Raw genomic sequence first — 9,251 nt, 5'->3', positions numbered from 1 at the left:
TTCTCAGGGAAACCTGGACTGGCGATCCTCTTACCTTGAGGTGGGAGTCCATGGTCTCTCTAGATAGAACTAACCTCCCAAGGTACATTTAGCAGGCCTTAAATTTCATTTCCAAGGAATACTAGGATCAACTTTCTGGAAGCCCACCTGGGGCTAGTCCAAACTGAAACCATAGAATTTGAGAGGATTCTGACCATGAGGATTCAGTGAGCTAAAAAGTGCATGTGGCTTCCTCACTCCCTTCCCTTGTGCCTTAGCTGTTGGGTTGCTGACAACTTGTTACCAGTATGGACTGTTGACACTCTGCACTTAATTGCCAGGCTGTCAGCTGAGCATGATGCTGTAGAAGTAAAGGCTTTTTTAAAGCTAGAATTGATCTTGTCTTGCTAAAACCAGGCGAAGGTAAATTGCCTGCCCTTTTGAAGTGGCAAGCGTAGTGTGGACATTGTCCAGACTCCTCGTACAAGAATCTCATCATGTGCTCAGCGTGCCATTGCTAGCTCTGTCAGTGCCGGGACTGGGAGTCAGGTGGTCTGGGTTTAGTCCTGGCCCTGCTGGTTCCTAATACTTGGGCAAACTCCCTCTCTCTGACCTCAGGGTTTCGTCTGTGAAATTACAGGTTTGGTACTCAGTGAGTCTCAAAGGAGACCCCTGGCCTGCCTTCCAAGTTCCTGAGGGGCTTTTTCAAACAGAACATTTCTACCTTCCTCCTGTTGGTTGGAAACTATGGCCATAGGGAGCTTCTGTCACTGAGGGGACTGGGACACCCCTTCATCATGTCATGGTGGGAAGATGGCAGTGAGCTATTGGCGGGATGATATCAGAAGCATTCAGCCCGGTACTAGGAGCTGGGTCCCAAGACAAGTGGATAGGATTGCCCTCCCATCTCCACAATCCCTTCCTTCCTTCCTTGTTTCTTTCTATCTGCCTTTTTTTCTTCTTTTTTTTAATCCTTCACAATATTGATTTTTTTAATCCATTTTCTCCCCAAGTATTTAAATTCCGGTTAGTTAACATACAGTGTAATATTAGTTTCAGGTGTACGATACAGTGATTCAACACTTTCATACAGCACCTGGTGCTCCTCACGATTGCATCCTTAATCCCCATCACCTGTTTCACTCATCCCCCCCCCCACCACCATCCTCTTCCCCTTTTGTAACCATCAGTTTGTGCTGTATAGTTAAGAGTCTGTTTCTTGGTTTGTCTCTCTCTCTTTTTCCCCCCTTTGTTATTTCTCAGATTCCATGATGATGTTTGAGGACTTCTTTTCCCTTCAAAGTTATCTTGGATTTCATTTGAGGATAAGGTGGGCACAGTATGATTTACCTTAGGTCTCCTAGTCTTAGAAGTGGCCCAAATGCATCATTGCTGTAAGTCTCTGGACCACAAAGGAGGGCTCCACACCCTTATGTATTTAGCATGGACTGCCTTCTACGTTTTCCATGGAACGTGCCATTTTTTCAGTCACCAAACATTTAGCATTTAGGAAGTGTTCCTGAATCTTGCAGAAAGTTCCCAGTTATTTGTCCAGGTGATGAGTTTCTGGTTATAAGTCAGAAGAGGAAGTGCTCTGGCTTCAAGTGGCAGCACTCTGGAAGACCAAGCGAAGGAATAGATACGAAGTACTTTGTGATCTCTAAGAATGTGTACGTCATATCTTGAGAAGCCAACCAAACTTCTCAACAAAGGCAGCTTCATTTAACCTGTACCAAAGTGTCATAGGTTGGTAAAGCCCTTTTTCTAAAGTACATTCTTTCCAGGCCTTTGATGTGCACCCTCAATTATTTCATACTCACAGCTCCTTATGAGGTAGATATTAGTACTATTGTCCCTATTCTTCAGAGGAGGAAACGGTCCCAGGGAGGTTGTGACCTCTCCAAAGTCACATAAATGGCAGAGCCAATATGTGACTTCAGTCTCTTTGGTGACAAACCTAGTGCGATTAACAGTTTTATTATGCCGCCTTCTCTGGGGAGGTCAGAGCCTTCCAAGAGCTACTGTTCTTTCCCTCTATGTCCCCCCAACCTGCCACAACCAGTTCACACTCCAACCAGCAAATTGGAACCAGGCAGGCGATTCCATCTACTGTCTCCAGCACATGCTCAGCTCTGTGCTTGTATCTGTTCCTGCAGAGCTGCCTGCCCTCTGACCTCTTCTGTGACCCTTCCACTCTACAATCAGCCATCCTTTAAATGCAGCTTGGGACGCCTGAGTGGCTCAGTTGGTTAGGCGTCTGCCTTTGGCTCAGGTCATGATCCCGGAGTCCCAGGATCTAGCCCCACATGGGGGTCCCTGCTCAGCGAGGAGTCTGCTTCTCCCTCTGCCCTTCTCCCCACTCGTGCTTTCTCTGTGTCTCTCTCAAATAAATAAAATCTTTTAAAAATTAAAAAAGATAAATCAGCTCAAGTTCATCTTGCTTTCTTGTCCCAGACTATCGTGCAGTTCTCTCTCCTTTAACACTTTGTTATTTCCTATCCATGAGTTCTGCCTCTTCAGCTAAATATTCAGTTCTTCTAAGTATTGGCATTGCTGTAACCGGGATTTCGTATGCCTCAGGGAACTCCCAGATGGAGTCCCTCCAAACAGACAATGGGATTCTGTGAGCACAGCAAGCAGCAGGAGACCTAAAAGACCGGCAGTTGCATTGGGCACATTCAGCTGCAGATCCTAAAAATCAGCCACTTGATTGGACTTCAAGGCTTGACTCTTATTCTGGTGGAATCTTGGTATCAAAGCAGTTAGATATCGATAACGGGACAGGACACAATTGCTGGGACTGGGAAACAGAGAAGAGCTCAGTCCTAGAGAATAATACTAGAACTATGAGGGGAGGTCAAAGCAGGGCAGGCAGTGGTGCTGACTGGGCATTATGCTGGAATGGTAGGTCTCAAGTCCAGGCAAGATGTCCAGCTGTCATGAGATACCGGGGTGGCCTAGTAGAGTGATTCCAGACTTCCAGACTTAATGACCCAATAACCCTTTTATCAAGGAGGGCTTTGCAAGATCTTGAACCTATTAGAGGAAACATTAACCTAGCTAATTCTAGGCATTGTATAGGCTTGTTGAATAGTTGTGGGAAAACCTACATTCAGTTGTCAGAATCTACTCATCTGAAAAATTGTTTATGAACTTTCTCAAGGCAGTCCAGTGCAGTAGTTAAGAGCATGGACTCTGACCAGGTTGTCCTGAATGTGTGGCCTTGGATAAGTTGTTGGATAAGTTGTTGGATAAGTTGTTTCCTCTTCTGTGAAAGAGGGAAGATGATAGGGTATCCTCCTGGGAAGGTAGCTGTGAAGATCAAATGAGTTAATAATACATTGGGTTAGAACAGTGCTTGGCACATAATAAGCATGAAATGTTAGCTATTATTCTAGACAGAATGAATTTTAGAGATGCTTTCAAGAATAAATTATTGACTTCTGTTGTGATGCTAGCTTACCATTTGTCCTACATGAAATTCCCTCTTACCCACACAAGAAGATTGATTAATAAATAGATAACTGCTTTTAAAGTTGCTCTTTTTAAAAAAGAATAAATTGCACAGCCTCAGACAGCTGTTTAGCCTCTATGGCAAAATTCAAATAGATCTCAGTTAAGTGACGTTGTTCTAATGCTCTGTTAGGTGAAGATTGAATGTTTCTTTCTTTAGAGGCACTTCACGTAGACATTATTTTCTGATTAATGAAATACAAGTTAGGATAACTTATTTCACACAAGCACATAATACCAAAAAAAAATGTTTCTGAATCAAAACATAGGTACCAATGCTGGATGAAATTAATTGGGTGTCAAAAAAAAAAAAACAAAAACAAAAACAAAACACCTCACAGCCTAAGCAATAATTCTATTCTTGCCACACGTGAAAAGATTTTAAAGCATTTTTCTGTTATAGACTTTTGTTTCTTGTCTGAGAGGCTAGATCAGAATTATAAAACTTTTGAGCTATAAGACTTCGGCGAAATCTTGTTTTACAGTTGAGGAAACTGAGTTCCACCGAGGGATGGATTTGCCTGAGGTCGCTAGCTGGTCGTGGAGAGCCGGGTCTTGAAAGGTGGGTGTTCCAGAGTCTAGGACCCTGTGGCAGGCTGGACGTCCTTCATGCAACCCCAGCAGAGCTGAGGCCCAGCTGCCACACTTCTCCTACGCTGGACGTGGAGTCATGAAGTGTGCCAAGTGAACATTCTCAAGGTCCCTCTCCCACTGCTCTATTTAAGGGCTTTCCATATTGAGTTCTTTGCAAAAGTTGGTCACCCCTTATGTGAAATTTGTTTAGAGCAAATTTCTGGGTTGCAGATTACAGTAGAATGAACGTTGAGAACTGGGAAGTACTACTCTCTGGCTCCTACCCCAGAGATTCTGGTTTAATTTAGCGTGGGGGTGGAGGTGGGGGTGGGGGCGCGGCTTAAAAGCCATACAATCTGCTCTAGAGCAACAGCTTTCCAGCAGAGAGAAAGCGCCTGTGTGAATCACGGATGGATCCCATTTTAACCTCCCCTCTCTTATAGTTGGGAATTCTGAAGGACTCCTGATGCCATATTGGTTATAAAAACACATGAGTCTTTGTGTGCTTGGTGATGAGCCTGTGTTGGAGAGGGAGGGTATGTCAGACTGGGGTGGGGGCTGAAGAAAGGTGGGTGTGGCAAGTTTGTCATTCAGTATTTACCGAGCATCTGCTAGGTAGGCACTGGATACCCAGCGATGAGGAGGACCTAATCACTACCCTCAAAGAGCTCACCCCTGGACTGACTGGAGACCACAGTGAAGCTGACGTTGTGTATTTTTTTTGCAACCAAAAGTGCGTTGGTAGACACTTGTGTGAAGGCACTATACAAAATAGCGCGTGGCGGTTCTCAGATCAATTGGCAGCAACCCTGCCTTCATTTCAGTGGTGCAGGGTAACAGGTGCTCCACGATAGCTTCAACAGACTATGAGAAATGCCAGAAAAGATGTCTGACCAAAGCACGTTGAGAACTCAGAGGAGACAGACGATGTGCAGTCTGTATGGGGTGGGGGTGGGGGTGTTAATTTTTTTGTTCATTCCTCCAATTCACTGGGCACCTACTAGGTTCCAGACATCGTGCCAGGTAATGATGAAGGAGGGGCAGTCATTAAGGGCCCTCAGTCAACTGGGGAGGAATAACAACAAATAATACAGGATTTTTTTTTTTTTTAATTCTAAATGCTGTTCATTGTGAGTTGTATCCTAATTTTAAAGATGTGAAATTTTGGAAAATTATGTATTTTAGAATTAATGAAATAAGGTAGGAATAGATAACCCAGAGTGCTTTCTATGGCCCAGACAGAGTGAGTGATTGCACATACTGAGCTCTTGTCTCAGGGTTTAGTTCAGTGGAACCCAAACTGGTAACAGGGAGTTTGACCTTCATCCTGAAGCCAATGTAGAGTCATTGAAGAGTTTAAATTGAGGGAGTGATACATCATTTCTTTTTGAAAAAGATCACTGTGGATACAGTGTGAGGAATGCCATAGGGGAGACAGAAGATTTAGATCTAGAGAGCTAAGAGTCCAGAGAGGTGGAGGCATCCCGAATGGTTTGGACAGATGGTGATGAGGGTGAGCGTAGGCTGAAATGTGAGGATGAGAGATCTAGGAGGTGGTAATCAGTAGGAACCCGTGACTGATTGATCGGCTTGGAGGCTGGGGAGAGGATGGAGAATGCTGGATGAAATGGTCCAGGAAGAATGTATCTAGTGATAAGTAAATACCACACAGGCAGGGAGCTTCCTTCCCATTTGAGCTGGCCATTAAAAGAGGACCAAGACTTTTTTAGAAAACATTTTTCCTAATTACCCCCTACCATCATTATAAATGTCATATGGGTTTCCTGTGGACATTTGGGGAAATAATAATTCTTAAAACCCTGAAATCCTATCAATCACCATTAAAGTTTCAGTGTATATCATTCCAGTATTTTAGTAACTACTAGCTACCTAGATAACAAAAATCAAATATAGTATATCATCTGGCATCCTGCCCTTTTCACATATCATGCTGTGGGCATTTTCCTGTCATTCTTTAAAAAAACATGACTTTTTAATGACAATGTAACATTTCATCATGCGAGTGTATCATACATTAGTAAGAGATTTCTGTTTTGTAGGGTTATATCTCTTTCAATTTTTTTCTCCTGATAGACAACTATAAGATGAATAGCGTAAATTACTAGGAGTGGAATTACCAGATTAAAATGCATAAACATATTTAGGGTTCTTGATAATTATTGTCAAGCTGCACCCCTAGTAAAGTTGTACCAATATATATCCTCTATCAGCTGGGTAGAAGGCAGGTCCAGAAAGGCAAAGATTTGGGTCTGTTTTGCTCATTGTTATACTCTCCGCACCTAGAAAGTACCTGGCTTCTCGTGGATATTCAACAATTACTGAACTTTTAAAAATTATAGATGAATGAAGAGTGAGTGAATGAATGTTTTGCCACACCCTCGCTCTTTCAGTTATAATTATTTAATGGATCTTCGCCAATTTGATAAGTGAATAATGACATATCATTGTTGTTTTCCATACTATTGCTTTGATCATTAAGTATGAGCTCATGTATTTTCCTGTGAAAGGGTAGAGGCTAGTTCTGGCATTTGGTAAAATTCAGGTTTACATACACTTACTAGCTGTGCAATTTTTGAGTCCTGCAAAATGCTTACTAAGCCTGTTATCTCCTTTTAAAATGGAGATGATGATAGTACCCTCCCTTTATAGAATCACTGTGAAGAAGAATAACGTAATGTATACTGCAGAGTGCCTGCAAATGCAGAGCAATAAATGTTGATCATGTTTTAAATTGATTATTTGTCTTTTCATATCCTTTCCCCACTTTTTTCTATTTCATAGCTTATTTTAAACATTAAGGGCCTTAACTCTCTGACATATTCATTCCATACATTTTCCCACATTTCTGTCATTTTGTATGTGGTGGCTTTCTTAATGTACCAAAATTTTATTTTATTTCTACTCATATCAGTACATATTTTCCTTTGTGATAACTTTCATTGCTTTGGTGCTTAAAAATTATTTCTTCACGCTGGGATGTCAAACATTTTTCTTGATTTTTTTTTTCTAGGCTATTTCTTAATGCTTCTGTATAAAATGGTTTAATCTATCTGTTATTTATTTTAGTTAGACTAGTCTAGACTTGGCAGCAGTTACAAATAAACCCTGAAGTACCAGTGGCTTGTACAGCAAAAATAATTTCTCCTTCAGGACAAGTGTGTAGGATGGGGAAGAGGGCCTCTATCTAGTGCCTCAGAGAACCGTGTTCCCTCTGTCTTGGGCTCTGTCTCATCCCGTGGCTTCGAAGGTATTCTTGGCAGGAAAAGGAGGATGGAAGGAGCACACCAGCCTAGAAGTGACTAATATTACATCCACTCACAGTTCACTGGGCTACTCACAACTGCGTGAGTCATCGAACTAGTCACATGGGCCCAGCCTAGCAACCGGGGCAGCTGGGAAATTTAGGAGAACATGTGGAAAATGAATCGATGAACACAACTGTCTCTGCTAGAGGGAGTGGGGGAATAACCTAATTTTTTTTCACCTAGTCAATTGTCCCAGCATCCCTTTTCTTTTAATTTAGAGATATTTATAAGTTAAAATTTAAAGAATAAAATAACATTCCTATTCTCCAAACCCCACCTGAATAACTTGAGATTTCATCACATTTGTGTCCATTTATTTCTTATAACAGCTTTATTTGCTGTAAACTTTGCCGTTTTAAAGTGAACAGTTCAGTGGTTTTTAGTACTTTCACAGAGTTGTGCAACCATTATCAGTACCCGATGTTCGAACATTTTTGTCACCTCCAAATGAAGGACTGCACACAGTTGCACTTGCTTCTAGACTCCCCCTGTCCCAGGCCCTGGCAATACCTAATCTACTTTCTGTCTCCCTGGATTTGCCTGTTCTGGGTATTTCATGTAGATGGAATCACATAACACGTGACCATTTGTGACCGGCTTCTTTCACTTAGCATATGGCTTTTAACGTTCATCCACATTGTTGCAAGTATCTATACTTCTTTCCTCTTTACTGTTGAATAATATTCTGTGGTATGGATATACCACATTTTTAAAAAACCAGAGTTGACGGACATTTGCATTATTTCCACTTTTTGGCTATTAAGGATAATGCTGCTATGAACATTTGTATATAAATATTTGTATAAACGTGTTTTCAGTTCTCTTCTGTATATACTAAGAGGTAGAATTGCTGTGTCATATATAGTAACTATGTTTAACTTTTGAGAGACTACTGGACTGTTTTTCACACAGTGTATTCTAATGTTGCTGGGTAGAGTGTCTATACATTCTATTAGGTCTAGTTGGTTAATAGTGCTGTTCAAGCCTTCTAGTCTCTTGTGATCTTCTGCCTGGTTTTTCTATCCACTACTGAAAGTGGGTAATTGTTGAATTTTCTGTTTTTTCCTTCAATTTTTTCAGTTTTTGCTTCATGTACTTGGCGTTCCTGTTGTTAGAAACGTATGTTTATGATTGTTATGTTTCTCTGATAAACTGGCCCTTTTTCACTATAAAATATCCTTATTTGTCTCTAAAAACAACTCTTGTCTAAAGTTTCTTTTGTCTGACATTAGGATAGCTACTCTTGCTGTCTTCTGGTTACTGTTTGCATGGCATATCTTCCTCCAACCTTTAACTTTAAACCCATTTCTGTCTTTGAATCTAATGTGTGTTTCTTGTAGACAGCACATAGTTGGATCACGCTTTTAGGAAATCCATTCTGCCAGTCCCACCACAGAGATAATCACAGTTAAGATAAATTTTCATGTGTGCTCTTGTAGAATTTTCTAATATATTACATATATAAATACATACTTCTCAGTGTTTATACAAAGGGGCCAAACTGCATAAACTATTTTGAAATATGCTTTTTTCTCCCACATCACAATAGAACGTGATATTTCCATGTCAATAAATATTGATATATGGCATTTAAAATCATTCAGTGTTGTCTTGACAATTCATTTTACCAGTCCATCATATTTAGATGATTTTCACCTCTTTGTCATTACTAGTAGCACAATGAAAATAGCATCCTTATAACTAATTTTATGCATATTTGTAGTTATTTAGTGTAAATGTCAAGGTGAAATTGATGTAAGTTAACAAACCACCCATTGCAGCTGAGGCATACCAGAGTGCCTATTTCCACACACTTTGGTTGTTTTCATGAGGTCATTTCTAAATCATGCAAATGTAAAG

Source organism: Ursus maritimus, unplaced genomic scaffold (assembly GCF_017311325.1).
Source record: "Ursus maritimus isolate PB19 unplaced genomic scaffold, ASM1731132v1 scaffold_22, whole genome shotgun sequence".
In the NCBI taxonomy this organism is placed as follows: Eukaryota; Metazoa; Chordata; class Mammalia; order Carnivora; family Ursidae; genus Ursus; species Ursus maritimus.
This window is presented reverse-complemented; position numbering follows the sequence as displayed.